The following is a 17,620-nucleotide window of genomic DNA, read 5'->3' as shown; positions in this document are numbered from 1 at the left end:
TTATCGCCCTCCAGGTCAACTTGAGACCCTGGATGATGTCCTGACAGGCCAGATTCTAAGGATATCTCAGGGGAGAGACATAGTAATTATGGGAGATTTCAATCTCCTGGATATTAGTTGGAAGACTCACTCGGCGGTGGCAGCCAGGTCACATCGCTTCCTAGAAGCTATTGAGGGAGTGTTTTTCACACAGAGGGTCCGAGAGGCGACAAGGAGGAGAAACATCCTCAACTTGGTCTTGACCAATAGAGAGGAGCTGATAGATGAAGTACAGATTAGGGGAGCTCTGGATGCGAGTGATCACTTGATCCTTTGCTTTGAGATCAGGGGACTGGGGATGTGCAGCAGGTGGAACACTAGAAGCTGGGACTTCAAGAGAGCCAACTTTGGCCAACAGAAGGCCAGACTGGGGAAAGTCTCCTGGGATAGGTTACTGGAAGGTAAGCGAGTTGAGGAGGGGTGGATAGCACTCAAAAGGGAGGTTTTGGAGGCGCAAGCCTTGACGATACCTCTAGTCAGTAAGGTGGGGAGGCGGAGGAGAGTGCCACCATGGAGGTGAAAGGAGGTGGTTAAAGGGATTAGACGAAAGAGGAACTTCCATAGGAAATGGGTACTGGGGCAAACAGACAAAAGGGTATACCGGGAGGAGGAGGCCCATTGCAGAAGGATTCTTCTCAAGGCTAAGGCTGATTACGAGCTGAGACTTGCCAAAAATATCAAGAGCAACAAAAAGGGCTTCTTTCAGCATGTAAATAGGAAGAGGAAGGGGAGACAAGTGGTGGGACCACTAAATATGGAGGAAGGAGATCAAGTGACTGATATGAGGGAACAGGCACAGGTGCTAAATGACTATTTTGCCTCTGTGTTCTCCCCACAGCAGGACGGGGGATATCCGCATAGGAGATTAGATGAGGCTGGGAACTTAGGGGCACAGATTAGAGTCACCCCCCCTTGAAGTCGAAGGGTTCCTCAGGGCATTGGACATTACAAAGGCACCAGGCCCTGATGGGTTACACCCGAGAGTACTTAGAGAGTTGACAGGGGTTCTCTCATGCCCACTGGCCTCCATTTTTGAGGCCTCGTGGAGAACGGGTGACGTTCCAGAGGACTGGAGGGTGGTGTCAGTGGTTCCAATTTTCAAAAAGGGTAGTAGAAGGGACATGGGGAATTATAGACCTGTTAGCCTTATGTCCATTGTAGGAAAAACAATGGAAAGGCTCCTAATAGAGAGAGATCTAGTGATGCTAGATAGGGAAGGGAGGCTGACAGTCACACAACACGGCTTCTGCAAAAACAGGTCCTGCTAGACAAACCTTGTGGAATTCTATGACAGGCTAGATGGAGGGAATGCAGTGAATGTGGTATACCTGGATTTCAACAAGACCTTTGACAAAGTGCTCCATGATATCCTGGTGGAGAAACTGAGGAGTTTTGGGACACACCAAAGCACTGTCCGGTGGATTAGGGCATGGTTGACTGACCGAAAGCAGAAGGTAACCATTAGCGGGGAATCATTGGGATGGCAGCTAGTGACAAGCGGGGTCTCCCAGGGCTCTGTCCTGAGGCCGATCCTGTTTAATCTTTTCATTAATGACATGGAAGAAGGGTTAATGACATGGAAGAACAGTCTGCTGATCACATTTGCAGATGACACTAAAACTGGAGCAGTGGACACAACTGAGGAGCAGGTACTCCAGATCCAAAAGGATCTGGACAGACTGTGGAAGTGGACAGGAGACAACAGGATGGCGTTCAATGTGAATAAGTGCAAGGTCACCCTTGGTTGCATAGCCAGAAGTGTGGCTTCTAGATCAAGAGAGGTATTTCTACCACTCTATACGACTCTGGTGCGCCCACAACTGGAGTATTGTTCTTAGTTTTGGGCCCCTCATTACAGAAATGATATAGCCAGGTTAGAGTCACTGAAGCATAGGGCCATAAGGTTGGTGGCTGGTTTGCAGGGGATGCCGTATGAGGCGAGACTGAGGGAACTGGGTCTCTTCAGCCTGGAGAAGAGGAGACTCAGAGAGGATATGTTGGTGACATACAGGTATTTGAGGGATGTCACATGGAGATGGGTAGAGACCTGTTCTCCCCTGCAGAGGAAGGCAGGACGCGCTCCAATGGAGCAAAGCTCAGGGAGCCAAGGTTCCATTTGGATGCCAGGAAGGACCCCAAGGGTGTGGAATGGGCTTCCACTAGAGGTCGTTGAGGCCCCATAGGTGCGGGTCTTCAAGGATAGGCTGGACGTCCACATGGTGGGCATGTCATGAGCAGCGCCAGCTGGTGCCGGAGGTCACACTAGATGGCCCGGGAGACCCCTTCTGACTTGCTCTGTTTCTATGTTTCTGTGTCTTTTACATGAGAGATGTAAATAATTTTGAATTGATATGATTATTGTGGCACTTTTTCATATGCCCTATTACATACCTCTGGTTTGTTTGTGTGTTTATTCATTTCATTCTTATACTGCTCAATAGCCAAGGACTCTCTGGGAAGTCAACAAAAGAAAATAAGTTAAGCATATAAAAGATCAGAAGCACATATAAAGAATGAAACAATAAACAGTAAAACCTTAGCAATAAAACCATGGCAGTTGCAATTCCATTTAAAAACTTACATATTAAAAATAAGTTTAATATTTAAAATTAAAATTCTGGGGAAAAAAGGGTTTTACCTGGTGCCAAAAGGATAGAGAGAAGGCACCAGCTGCACCTCTTTGGTGAGCTCATTCCCTAATTGTTGCAATCACCACCAAAACTGCCCTTCTCCTGGTGGTCACCCTCTTTACTTCCTTTAGATGAGGATCCTTTAGAAGATGGCCTTAGGGCCTGGGTAGGTAGTTAAAGGATGAGGCATTCCTTCAGATAACCTGGCCCAAAGCCATTTTGGGCTTTATATGTTAATACTATCACTGTGATTCATGCCCAGCAGCCAATGCAGCATTATGTGCCTTCGTGAGTCTGTCCATTTGCTGACCTATTCAGAATCAGATAAAGTCTCTGACTATTTTCAAAGGTAACTGCATCTACAGCTCAATGGAGTAATCTAGATGAGAGGGTACCAGAGCATGGATTACTATAGCTAGGTCATGTCTGTCCAGACGGGGTTGTAGTTGATATATCAGCCTAAGCTGATAAAAGGTGCTCAATGCCACTGAGTCCACTTCTGACTCAAGTGACGGTTCTGGATCCAGGAGCACCCCCAAACTATGAACCTTATCCTTCAAGGTTCTAATGCAACCCCATCCAGAACAGGCTGAATGACACTCACTTGGACAGACAACCCATCCACTAATAGCACCTCCATCTTGTCTGAACTGAGTCTCAGTTTATTGGCCATCATCCAGTCCATGAGAGCTTCATCACTTCATGCCTTGATCTGCCTGAGCTTCCCTCCTCATGAAAGAGAGGGAGAGAGAGAGGTGCTGGTAGGGAGTCATATAAGACCCCACACTATGTGGAGATTATGCATTATGCATGTGCTAGGAAAATCCAAATAGATCCATATAGAGAAAGGTGCCATCATGATAGAAAATCGAATGCACAGTGTCCCTGTTCCTCTTTCCCAGGAAGAACCATAACTTTTAGCTGTGCTTTTTTTGTAATAGAACGCACCGGAAAGGAGTCCTGACACCTTTTTGCAACAGATTTTCCAAGTTTTAAAAGTAACTTTTGAAAATTTGATGTTTGGTCCACATGGATTTGAATTGCCCTGTTGAGCATAGCAGGTCAGCGGCAAAATCATTAAAATGGTGCATGCGGGCTGCTTGTGTGCGGAATTCGATGCATGCATACTTCATCCACACTGGTTGTGATGGTACTGCTCGGCTTGTGGTGCTGCTCAGCTTGTGATTGGTCATGTGGTCATGCACTGAGTGTTTACTGCGGGCAGTGACCGTTATGTTTCGTTACACAACTGACGTGTGTGGTGTGTGTACAGTGATTGACTACGTGTGAAATGTAAACAATTTCATGAGTTCCAACACCTTTTTTCTTACAAAAAAAGCACTGACTTTTAGCCAGGCCCCTTTACTGTGGTAACCCATAAAACAATCTGTATCGGCTCAGATAACTTGTAGTCGGTGGGCATATTAGCTAACTAGCAATGCTGTGGTAGGTTTGTCTATGTGGAGGAGTTTACCTGGGTGTTCTCACTAATAAAACTGCTGAGATTTGAGCATTTGTGCCTTCTGTGTGGATCCAAGTGTGCAGTCTCCCATTCTGCTATAACTGGGATTTCCAGCACATGCTTTCTAATGCAACAGGCCGGCTGGCTGGCTGGCTGGCTTGCTGGCTGGCTTGCTTGCTTGCTTGCTTGCTTGCTTGTTTAGAGTATTTCTAGGCCATCCATCACTTCTGTCTCTGGATGGCTTACAAGCTAAGAGAGAATTGGACCAGCCCTATCATACAACAGTGTGAAGAGACCTGCTTCAAGCAGCACCTCATGTGACATGAGGATAGGAATTGGTGTCCAAATGATACAAGTCTTCATATAGTGTTTGTGCTTCTGAGATGAAAAGGTTGTGTTTGGATTCCACTTCAAGCAGAAAAATATTGTGGACTGACACTGAAAGTTGTGTGACACTTTGCCATGTGAGAAGTAGAGACATTATTATTAATACAGGAAATGCAGCAGAGAAAACTGAAACATCAGAGATAGAGTATAGCCTGCTCTTGATTTATGTGTTATTAAAGTTAATGGGGTGGCTGCCAGTGCCATTGAGTTCAATGAGAAAAACACCTGCTATCTCACTGAATGCTTGGCAATGTAACTGCTTGTAACAGATGCAAATATAATTACAGCTGTAACCCCTCACTTCACAACTCCATGGGCAACATTCCTCCAGGTTTTCCTGTCCTCCAACATCCTCCGGAGTATACCCAAGACCACACCCACCCAGTGTCCCCATCCAGCCACCTCAGCCTCTGCCATCCCCTTCTCCCCTTTTGCCTTCAATCGTAATATTAAGAATACTTTGCTTTTAATATGAATCTAAACAGAACATTTTCTGTGTAAGCTGTATATTATCTCTGATAGCCTCTCTAGATTTATTTATTTATTGGATTTTTAGCCTGTCCCATTAGCCACACTGCTTCCTAAAGGAGCCATGTGAGAAGTAGTGAGGAACCAGATAGTTATAAAAGGTAATAATGTGACATACCAAGGAAGATTCGTAGTAAAGAAACAGTCTTATAGATAGATAGATTTGATATGACTGGACATGTTCTTTTGCATTTTGCTCATGATACTGATCAAGTCCCCTATCAATGGTCTGAATGCAAGTATAAATGAGCATCTTCAACTGAAGTGATTAAAACATTGTTCTAAAGTGTATCCAACCACAACATCCTGCTGCTCACACTGTTTTACTTTACATTTGGCTCCAGAGTCCTAATAGAAATGTTAAAAATCTTCCTACTCTCCCTGCTATGTTTCCAGTCTGGATAAGGAGTCCTTTGTCTACACATGAGCTAAAATGGTGGGTGAGGAAAGAGCTGATAGACATATATTTTAAAGACCTAATTGTGATAGCCCTAATTGTTCCTAACTGAATCAGACCTAGCAGATTTGATTTATTATTACTGAGATAATTGTGGAATATCTATGGTATGTTTTCTTTTTATATGCACGTTATGTGCCATCAGACACTCATGCAGGAAAACAAAATCCTTCTCACAAGCACTTCAATGACCTTTTACAAGGCCAGAAAATATCATAGCAGTCTTCCTCAAAGGAAAATTCAGTTGAAGCACATGGTAGAAGCTATTTAAGCATAAAGGCAGACATGCTAAGCAAGATGCAGTGCCCTATAGTAGCTTTCGCCATATACTGTCATGTCTGGTGGAAAGAGCTGTTATGAAACAGAAGGCACCCAGGCTTTAAAGTTGTGGAGTAATCTATGCTTGATATGAATGGAAATAATTTTATCTGTTTCATGGGGTAGCTCAGTTTTGGAATCTTTCTTTCTTTTTTTTTTGCACATTTATTATTAAGATTTTAAACTAAAAAAAACTAAAAAATGATCAATCATCAAATACATCGGACGTACTGGGTCAGCCCCCTATAACATATCTTTTTAACATTCTATAATCATATTCAAATCAATTTATAAAAATTTATAGACATCTTTAAATCTAAGCCAAGTCCCGTTTCTCCAGCCAGTCATAAAAAAGGTCCCAAGTTTGATAGAAGTCAGTATCTTCTTTCTCCTTCAATAATAGAGTCAATCTGTCCATTTCTGCACAGTCCAGAATCTCTTTTAAAATCAGTTCCTCAGTGGGTAGTTCCTCACTCTTCCAGTATTGAGCAAAGTTTTGGAATCTTTCTTTGCTGCCTATACACTCCGTGCCTTCACTATGAAGTTGATAAAGAGGACATTTGAATTCTGGGTGAACTTACCTTCTGTTTTCTTTCCATTCCTGCCAGCCCTTGGTCCAATGGCTGCTGCCTGCTCAGTGCTATGTAACTGCAGCTCCTTTGGGGCAGACTTTGGAGGCCATACAGTAGTGTAAAGGAGACAATATCTTTCTTAGAGCTGCTGATGGAGTGTCTATAGAATTAACATGATTTTTTACTTGAAAAGCAAAATAACTGAAAAATATTTTCATTTTTTCTTCAAGGATAGTAAAAATGCTACTACCTTTTCTTTAAGAGTAGTAAAAAAATCCATCTTTCATCTCCCTTTTATCTTCTTTCCTCTTTTCTTACTTAACTAGGTGAAACCAAAGGCTGCATTTTCCGTATCTTCAAACACAACCTCAGCTATAACAGCAGGGATATAATATAATGATTAGTTTTGCACCGATCAAAGGGAAATTATACAAACAATCCAAAATAGGGTTGGAAGGGAAAATGAGGAACAGTTAAAAAACGCAAGGATAATATCTACTGGGAATCCATAGGGCTTTATATAGAATGCCTCCAGATTTAATGCAATCCACTCCACCAACCTGCCATCGAAATATTCTGTTTGGAGATTTTCCACTACCTATCACCAAGAGGAATACTGACACTGGTAGTCTGCTACCGATGTGGCTTTATCCAGACAGAACAGATCCCCTCTTTCCACTGATAGAAGCTGATGGAGCAGTACTTCTGTCCAGAGTTAGCTCTAGGGATTAGGATTGCACTCTTTTAAGATGTCATTTTCCCCCTTCTATTTTGATTCATGATTGTATTGTTTTTGTTATCATTGTTACTGTAAAGGAACATTCTTACTATCTCTTTCCATACTAATGGGAGGGGGATAGTTTTTCAGTAAACCCTTTGGTTCCACAACCCCATTTATGAAACAAAAAAGACCGGGAAGAATAAACCTGAGAATGAGCTATAACCATACGTATTTTATGCTTTGTCAATAATAGGTAATTGTCTACAGTAGACAATAACAGAACAAATGATTTTAAAGACCTGACATTTTGGAATGAAGTCATGATCTGCCGTAGCATCATTTGCCCTACTGCACCTCAGCCTAGGGGCACAAGGATGGTGGCCAGATTGCAGGGGAAGCTATATGAGGCGAGACTGAGGGAACTGGGTCTTTTCAGCCTGGAGAAGAGGAGTCTCTGAGGAGATGTGTTTGCAACATATAGGTACCTAATGGGGTGCTACACGGAGGTGGGTAGAAAGCTGTTTTCCCCTGCAGAGGAGGTAGTTCTCATTCCAATGGAGCTTGCTCCATTGGAAACAAGGTTCAGTCTGAATGCCAGGAAATACCTCCTGACAGTTAGGATCCCTAGGGTATGTTATATTATTGCAAGGAAGATGGTTCAAACCCCATTGGCGAGGGTGTTTAAGGATAGGCTGGGAATGCAGATGGTAGGCATGTCATGAGTGGAGCCAGATGGAGCTGGTACCCAGGTGGCCCCTTATGACTTGCTCTATTTCTGTGTTTCTATGTTTTTCTATGTTTCTATTTTAAGAAGCAAAAGAAGAAGAATTGACGTTGAGGCTGTGAGACAAGGACTCTGTGGGTCGAACATTTCAGGTGGCATGAAGTCACAATTTATTATTTTCATAATGACACGATTGTCTTCTCCTCATGTAAGCTATAACATAGTTTCCTTCTTTTGTTTGAATTTACATTAAAATGGTCTAACCGTTTTCAGTTCCAGATTATTCAAAGGCTCTGAAACTGTAGAGGGAAACTGTTTGGTCTTGAGAGTCTCGAATTGTCTCTGTACATTTTTCATATATGTTAAGACACTGGGAATATTCCATGGGTCTTCATGTGCCTTGTAACAAGGATGTGACAATTCTATGCGTCTTAAATATGAAAAAGTATGAATAGATTCATGTCTTGTTTCAATAACTGAATTTGTTCTTCAAATGTTCTAATGTGTGCAAAATTTCTTCCATAGATAAAAGTGAGCATGATCCAATCTACTGAGGAAATTTGCACAGATAAAAATGGGAATCAGGAGTGAGACACACACGCATGTGTTCAACAATGTAGAAACATTTTGTGGGGACATATGCTCTTGTCTCATTCTCACTGCTTTTGCAAAAGTGAAATTCTTTTACACCTCTTGCCCAAGACATTTGGCTTACTGCACAGGATTTTATTGTGCAGCTTCCATAACCTCTAATCAGCCCCAGATGGGAGCATGATAAAAGGATTTTCTTAAAAAGGCAATACAAATTAATTTGCAGTTGAATATGTCAGAGTAATGACAACATAATTAATTAAAGATGCAGTACAATTCCAGCTTTAATTATCTTAGAAGATGTAGTATATGTCCACTTCTAAATAGCTTTATTTTGCCAATTAATTAAGTAAGATAGCAATGCTATAAATGAAATAATGAGACCCATGTTCCATGCAGAGTGCAGTTTTCCAAAATCACAGAAATTTTCATGGGCTCTTTAATGAACACAAGTGACATTTTCTGTTGCAGATCTTTTGCTGTTACATTGATTATAAGCTCAACTTTTTTTTTTCTTTTTAAAATGTGTTGATTACTATGTTACTCAGCCTTGGACACTTCGCTTGTTAGTCTTGTGCAGCTGTTTATTCCTAAACTGAAACTGTTGAGCTTCACTTTTTAAATTTGTGAATAAATGTATGTGTACATTTACATTTTTTCCTGCAAGGACTACTTTATAGATTGACTCTACCAATATTGAAAATCTATGCAAATAACCACACTCACCAGTTTACAAAGCACATGAAAAACTCCTTTCATTTTGATGCTTGTTTGAGGTTATGGGAAAATGAGGAATTCAGGCTGGGGGAAAGGTGTGGATAGATGTATTTGAAACATATAAAAGAAGCTTGCCTTTATTACTAATTTTGGTCTGTTTACCCTTTACTTGCATTCTCTTTGGCAAAGACTCGGTCCCTCAGATTCCCCTCCAGCTTGAAGATTCCATTGCGAGACTAGGGTAGAGAGAAAGATTGCTGAGAGAATGTGCCAATTAAATTAATAATTGTGAACCATTAGTATATTTCATTAGAAAAATAAATAATCTGGATGATCGGCTATAGATTGGCAAAGGTTTCTGATGCTCAATAATTTAATAACTGCAGCAAATAAATGACATTCTCAACATGAAGAAAGCTTGGTTTCACTAGCAGTGGATTCATGTGTATATGGACTTCAAGATCTCTTCATATGTCACTAGGAGAAAACAAATTCCTGAGTTGAAGATTCTTTGCTGTGGGAGGTGGATATTTGGTTTGCAGATCTTTTTGCATCAGACCACACTTGGTGGATCTTCACAGGGAGAGGCAGATCCAGAATGCTGTCCACCTTTGACTTAGAGGACATATACATCACAAAACTAGACAAACAGTGTAGTGTGCGTATCTCATACAAGAACAGCCATTACCAAGATGACTCTAGTGCCAACTGGTAACAAAACCACAGATTTCTGGTATACTGTATTCAGCTTGGTGGGTCACAACATTTGCAGGCCTGATCTAGATTTACAGCATTTTGTCATATTCTTATCATTCCTGACATTAAGATTTCTGACTTGAATGATCTTGTTCTGACCTGAGGCTGGAGGAAAAGCCTGTCAGTAAAAAATGGATTATCAACCAAGGGACAGAAACTGATTAGGACTTTTTTTGAGATAAGCAAGTCAACTGTGGACCAAAAAGGATTTATAGGAGTGATGAATTGGAACCTAACTAATGCATGCTGTGCTTAAACACTGTTTTATAAAGACAGCTTTAAGTGGAAAGTATATTAGAAGAACCTGTATTATTTAACCAATTTTTGTAAGAATGTGCCATTAATAAGCATTTCAGAATCTTGAACATGGCTCTGATTTAGGAAAAGGACTTCCTGAAATATATTTTTGAATTAATTAATAATGTCTAATCTTTCTTATATGTGGAAACCTGAATGGTACAATGTATTTTTTTAAAAATCTCACTGCTGAAATCCATACATTTTTGAAGCTTGCAATGAGTGGTAGAAAATGTATGCTAATTTGATATAGCTAAAATGCATTAATTTGGAAAAACACTTTTCTCAGTTGAAAAATGCATATTACAAAGTTTAAGAAAGAAACACAAATGTTTTAGATACAAATCCTTATGGATCAGTGAGTGGCATGTAAATTTAAAATGAATAAATATTGTGTACATCTTAAAAATGCTCATGGAAATAAGTACTACTTTTTGTTTGTGAGGGAAGAAAGGCTTGCAATCTGATCTAAACCTGAGACAGACTGAATTTGACAGTGCAAAAATCTGAACCTTGCCAAGAATGAGCTTTATAAACCCATCAGTTTTGACAGTCAGTTATATTTTGCATGCAAGAGAAGATATGAAGTTCAATGGTCAAACCATGCTTGGTATGCAAAGAGTCTAATTCAAGCCCTAGCATTTCCAAGTAGGGCTGGGAAAAGATTAATATCTGAAAACCCAAATAACCAGTTTCTCAATATAGGCAAGCTAGGTATATCAAAAACCTGGCTTTATATAGCAATTGTCCTTTTTCTGCTTCTAGTTATCTCACTCATGAATCAATGTAAGCAGTGCCACGTGTTACCAGAATCAACCATACTCAGATATCCCTAGCTCCTTGCGGAGTTTCTTAGGAAAGTATATATTGTGTATATTGTCTGGATTCTAATATTCAGCTGCGGTTTAATGCTAGAAACCATTGCTAAATATCCCAAGAAAGAAATATTCACATTTATGCCAAGGAATCATGAATGCTTCTGTATTTTTTTATGATTTTAGTTTGCTTAGGAGGCTAGGCCAGAAAATGACATTATAGGAAAAACAAAAGCAAAAACAGAAACAATCAAAAACTACAAAAGAAAGCAATTAAGATTGCAAAGCTCAGTGAACCAAGGTTCAGTTTGGATGCCAGGAGGTGGCTGAGGCCCCATCTGTGAGGGTGTTCAAGGATAGGCTAGACATCCACATGGGAGGCATGGCGTGAGTGGAGTTGGGGGTCATACTAGATGGCCCAGCCAGGAGGCCCCTTCTGACTCATTCTGTTTCTATGTTTCTAAGATCCCTTATACTTCTGTACAGCTGAAACATATTGTTTTAGGCATGCTATATTAGAAAACCAACATTAATTGGATATGAGTGTACTGTTTGCCTTAGCAACAACTGAAAACTTGTCATCACTCTGGGGTAGCAGAACTGCCCATGAAACTTAGCTGATGTATATAATTATCCTGCATATTAATACTGATCTGTTAGCATAGCGTCCTGCCCCTTTCTCAAAAAAAAAAAAAACAATCAAAATTTTCATGACATATGTTAAATGCCCAACAAAAGTAAGCGCAAACTGTTTTAGAACTCATAGTTCTATGAACTTCCAAAAGATTTATAAATATGAATTGGTGAAAATGACTTGATTCATCAGTAAAAGTACTGCAATAGAAAGTGACTGTCAACAGTAAACCTTTGTGATTTCCTGTTATTATTCAGTCTTGTACAGTATTTCTACAAAGCTGGCTCAGTTTTGTTGGCTTTTTTTTTCACAAATCGTAGTAAGGTTGATATGTATGATCTTGTCAAAAGCAGATCCATGTGCAATCTTTATTTAATTAGTTGAATAATAAAATGTGTTCATGCACTAAATACACCAATGAACATTTATTATATTCAAATTTTCCTTCATTAAAATATTAAAAAAACTTTCTGAAGAAGCATGTGGATGCCAGCATTACTATTCTTTTTCAGTGACACTGCTCTGCTTCATTTGTTTGCTTGCCAAACATTAGGTTCTTGTGTTGTCAGATCATTTGAATGCATGCATGCACTAATAGTGGACACAAAATACCGCTATTTGAAAATATGAAAAGATAGAATTCTTTCAGTGAATTGTTAATTATTTTGGTCTTCAAATCACTACATTTGTTCCTAAGCAGGTTTGCTTTGTTAGGCCAACTCAAAGATCCCAAAAAATATGCAAGCAATTTAGATTTCCCAATCTCTTCATCAGGTGAAACAGTGCATCTGGGTCTTTAAGAAGTTAACTGGATATGCAAAAGGTTTAGCACTTCCAAAAATCAGTGTGTGTGTGTGTGTGTGTGTGTATCTGTATGGAATTCTATACATTGTGGAGATACATTGAAATATCTCAATGACCATCTTGTCATTAATTAAATGGTACTATGTTGTTGCTTTTTCAAAAGGAATATGTGGCTTGTCCTTCTTCCTGGTTGCTAGCAATGTTGAAGTAATTGTTTTCCAGCAATGCTATCTATAAAACAGCTTACACTGTATTCACTTTCCATTGGTTTTCTCCACTTAGCATTCATTCATTTATTCATCATCAAAATAGACTTTTTAAAATTCTTGAGGGTCCTGATAGCATATCAGAACACACATATATAAGGCCAAAGCAGACATTACTTTAAATATTTCCTCAGCAATTTTCTCTTTTTAAAAACTTTTCCTCTACAGTAGCTGCAGAATTATGTCCACAAAGCAGATCTTTAAACCACCTGTGTCCTCCCATACTATACTGCTAAACCAGATTAAGGTTCCTGTACCTCCCCTAGATAAAAGTGAAATGAACACATAGCTGCTAGACACACATTTATAGAAATATTTTGGTGTGTGTACATACCCCTTCCAAACATAAAAATATAAAATGCTTTTAAAATGGATTGTAAGGGAAAGGGGGATGTGCGGAAGATGTCAGGTCCATTAAATATATCCTCCTGTGTAATCCTGTTGTTTTGCTTATCCAGCCAGAAGTGAACCTCAGCAGTTGTACTCACTGTTCAACCCAGTGCAGAGCAAGCAAGCTGCTATTCAAAATGGCTAAGCTAAGCAAGCAATGATTCTGGGAAACAAAGTGTTACTGTTTCTAATTTCCTACAATGACCATCTGCTTTGCAAAGGGATCTTGTAATTAGGCTTCATGCCAGCAAAATGGTGCCAAAGGGGATGAGCTCTTTAGCAGTTAAGCAAAGTAAGGGACTGCCCTACCATTAGGCAGAGTGAGGTAGTGATCTCAGGCATCAGGTGCTAGAAGATGGCAACAGAATGATGCAAAAGATTACTGTGGGTAATATGTCTTGTTCTTCCACTCTCTAAGCTAGCCTGCTGCCTTCAGGTGGAGTGTGCTCTCACAAAACTGGTCTTGAAGACAGATTCAACTACCAGTCCAGACAGATTTTGTATATGGAATGTGAAGGTGTAACAGCTTGTCCATTATCTCAGGCAGAAAATATCTTGGACTGGCCCTGTCTAAGAACAGTTTGGGTATGCCAATTTCTGGATTCATGTTTGGGACCATCCTAATGCTGAATGTACATGTGTACACACACACACACACACGTAAGAAGCATACAAAGTGATTCAGGTGGTTTGGGAGCAGGAAATAGGCTGGATTTACTGGTGTTGATTTTTTTTTGGTTTGGTTTGGTTTGGTTTGGTTTCATTGGGAAAGGGCAGCACAATTATGTCCATCAGGGTACATATTCTTCCAAGTATGATTCTGGACTATGTTCCTATAGTGTCATCCAGGGCCACCCTGTGGAAAACATATGAGATTTTTCTGGTTTGACTTGCCAAAATTTGCCTGGCCCACCAATGGCATCAACTCAGTTTGTACTAAATCAAGTTAGTGTGAAGATTTTGGCCATCAACCCTCCCCTTCCTTCCTCTCCCCTTTTCTTTGACAGAATAGTAGCGCTTTGTGTTTTTGGTGTGGGGAATAGGGCTGGCCTTGAAATGTATGTGAATTTCATCGATCCAAAGAGAGACTGCAGCCAAGAAATTCAAAGAAGACTGAGATTAGAAAAGATAGCAGTGAAGAAACGAGAAAATACAATTAAGTGCAAGGATGTTTTACAAGAAACCAAGGCCAAGATCATCCCAACTACTGCATTCCCAATCACAATCTATAGGTACAAAATCTGGAGACTGAAGAATCCTGACAGGAAGAAACTCAATGCATTTAAAACATGATGCTGGAGGAGAGATATGTGGACTGGACTTACTGACATATCCTGTACTGACAGAAAGACAAACATGTGGGTCCTAGATCAAATCAAGCGAGAACTTTCCCTAGAAGCAAAAATGACAAAACAGATGCTGTCACATACTTTGGACACATAAGAAGCCAAGACACACTGGGGAAAGTTGAAGGCAGAAAAATGAAAGGGAAGACTGGTTATGAGATAGAATGAATCCATAAGGAAAACCACAGCCTCCAACTCATAGAGTCACCCTGAGTCAGAGACAACTTGACAGCACTTAGCCCCACACACACACACACTCACTCCTGGTCTTTTGCAATGTGCATTTTGGCTTTTTACTTAATTCCGATACAGCATTACTCCTGCTAAGACTGGTGGCAGTAACAAATGTAAAAGCAGAACATGGGAGAGACACAGCTGCTGAGGTGATCAAAACCTGCTCCATTCCCTTAATAGGTTCTGTCAGCTATACACGCTTGAAAGTTAATGAAAGATTTTATTTTTTTGGGCTCCAAGATCACCGCATATGGTGACTGAAGCCAAGAAATAAAAGATGTTTGCTTCTTGGGAGGAAAGCTATGGAAAATCTATACAGCATACTAAAAAGCAGAGACCTCACCCTACTAAGAAAAGTTTGTATAGTCAAAGCTATGTTTTTGCCATTTGAAATGTATGGCTGTGAGAGTTGGACCATAAGGAAAACAGAGCAACAAAGAATGGATGCCTTTGAATTGTGGCACTGGAGAAGACTCTCCAGCAAAATTGACAGCAAAAGGAGAAGCGGATGGCAGAGGATGAGGTGGCTAAATGGAGTCACTGGAGGCGTGGATATGAGCTTGGAGCACGGTGAAGGACAGGAGAACCTGAAGGAATGTTGTCCGTGGGGTCATGATGAGTTGGGCATGACTTTGCAACTAACAATAGAAAGCCCTATAATGGACCATGGTAGTTTCAGAAATATAGAAATAATACATCTAGAACTGGACACTTTTCTAACTCATGATATTGCATATATAGGATGGAATCATGCTGTGTGTGTGGCAGAGGAGATTTTTTTCTAAGTTTCTTCTGAGTCCCAGAAACCTCTGTCTCGTGGTCATTCTCTTTCTCTCTTGCTCTCTCTGTACTGAACAGAGCACAAACGGAGATGCTACACTCCTGCTGCTGAAATCTCTGCAATATACAGGAGTTCCCTTCACTACACTATTACAATGGAAGATGTTTTGCTAATGACTGATAATGAGCAATGCTATGTTTAAAAGGATAATAATAAAAACCCAGTTCTTTGTAGTTATGAAGATCTTTATATGGTAGGATATAAGCCTAATGTGAAGGTATGGAAACATTGGGCTTTCTTCCTCTTTGAAAAAGCAAGCATTCTGGAACTGACATGCAGAAAGAATGCAGTCTCATAAATGGGCTTAGTGGGCTGTGAGATCTTGCATAAAACAGACCAAAATAGATTGAAGAAAAGCAAACTAGTAATATTGATTAAGAATACAGCCTGCAAAGCTGTTAGTACATGTAAGGCGGAATGTTAACAACATATTACACATGTAAGGCAGAATGTCTTGCAATTGTGCAGTGCACAATTAGAACAAAGCTTTTATAGTTTACCTCATCTTTTGTCAACTTTCTCATAGGCTCGCTCCTTTCCTGAGCTGAGAATGGTCCCCCTTCCATTTATACCTTATCTAAGGATGACCCTTTCAAGATGCAGCTCAAACACTCATCCTTGGTTTGGTTCCTTCTTGTTCTCTCTTGTCTAGGAGCAGTTCTTCTAGAGCTACATGCACACGAAATTTCTCTTTAACCCTGTATTTGTAAGAAGGTAGGAGGCACCATCTTCTCCAACAGGTCCTAACATGAACCTGCATATATTTTGGGCTGCCCAATGCATGGATCTAGCCTACACAATGAAAAAAAGCTGCTATAAGCCGTAGCCATTAAATTCTGTGGCCAGTTTTACACCCAAGCCCATGAGTATATGTAGTTATTATCCTTGTCATGCTATTCCATTGAGATTTTTTCATTGTCTCTTTCCCTACAGAGGCAACGATAGCACCAATAACAACACAGACCTTTTTGAATGCTATACCTTTTGACCCTCTAATTAAGACTTCCAAAAACTAGAACTTATTAAGTCCTTGGGCTGCCCTCCCTCCCTTTCTTTAGGGGTTCATCTGTATTTGAAGGCTGGAAGCAAACATCTTTAATCTGCTGGACTGATTTGTCTAGGCCAAAACTGAGGAACTAAACTAGGTAGAGTTTGGGGTTAGGAGTACTTTACTGCAAGGAATCTAATATGAAAAGATGAAACAAAATGGCCATCACACCTCTACTAAGTGGAATATATCTTGTGCTATGTAGAAAAACAAGGACACAACTGCACATGCACACATCCACCCCCCCCCCCCGGTTGTATTTCTTAAGAAGCTTAAGATCTGTTGTTAGTTTGGGGCTTGTTTGTTATGGCTGTTAGCCACAGATGGTGCACATTCACAGATTGATAGAAATTAGTTTCTATTTTCCCTCCCATGAGTGAAAAATGGCTTTGATTAATCAGTATTTAGAACTCTTTTGTGAATACATGCCTGCTTAAGCGGGTGGGGGGGGGAGCCAAAGTTTCAAATTGCAATGCTCATGCTGATTTAATTAGGCAACCCTAGTGCATAAAGAAAGGCATGCTGCTTTCATTGTTGACTGGCTCTACTAAGCAGCGGCCACTTACACTTCCTGTTGACATCAATCAATGTTTTCCTTCTGACTTCAAGGAGCACGACTTTGATTGCATGCCTGCAAAATCCTCGCTCCAAAACTCTGCATTAAATATTTATTTATTTATTTAGAAAATCTGTAGGCCATCCATCACAGTCATTCTGGATGGCTTACAACATTACTTCAAATCCTAAATAATAAAATAAAATAACTACCCCACAACCAAGCATAAAACTAATCCATTTAAAATAAATTAAATAAATCTAATACAATTAAAATTAGTTTATGTTAAAATATTGGTCAAATAAAATGACAATAAAGACAACATATAAAATAAAGACAACAGTGGCAGTTGATTCATGAGAATCACATCTTTGCTTTCTTGATCTTACTCGAGCCTTATAGAAACAATTTCTTTTAATGAGGGAAAGACAGGTATCAGTGGTCAGTCATGAAAATAACTTTTTCTGATATTGCTTGAGGAGAGGAA

The sequence above is a fragment of the Varanus komodoensis genome, unplaced genomic scaffold (genome assembly GCF_004798865.1).
Source record: "Varanus komodoensis strain SLA01 unplaced genomic scaffold, ASM479886v1 scaffold65, whole genome shotgun sequence".
Classification (NCBI taxonomy): Eukaryota; Metazoa; Chordata; class Lepidosauria; order Squamata; family Varanidae; genus Varanus; species Varanus komodoensis.
Note: the sequence above shows the minus strand (reverse complement) of the source record.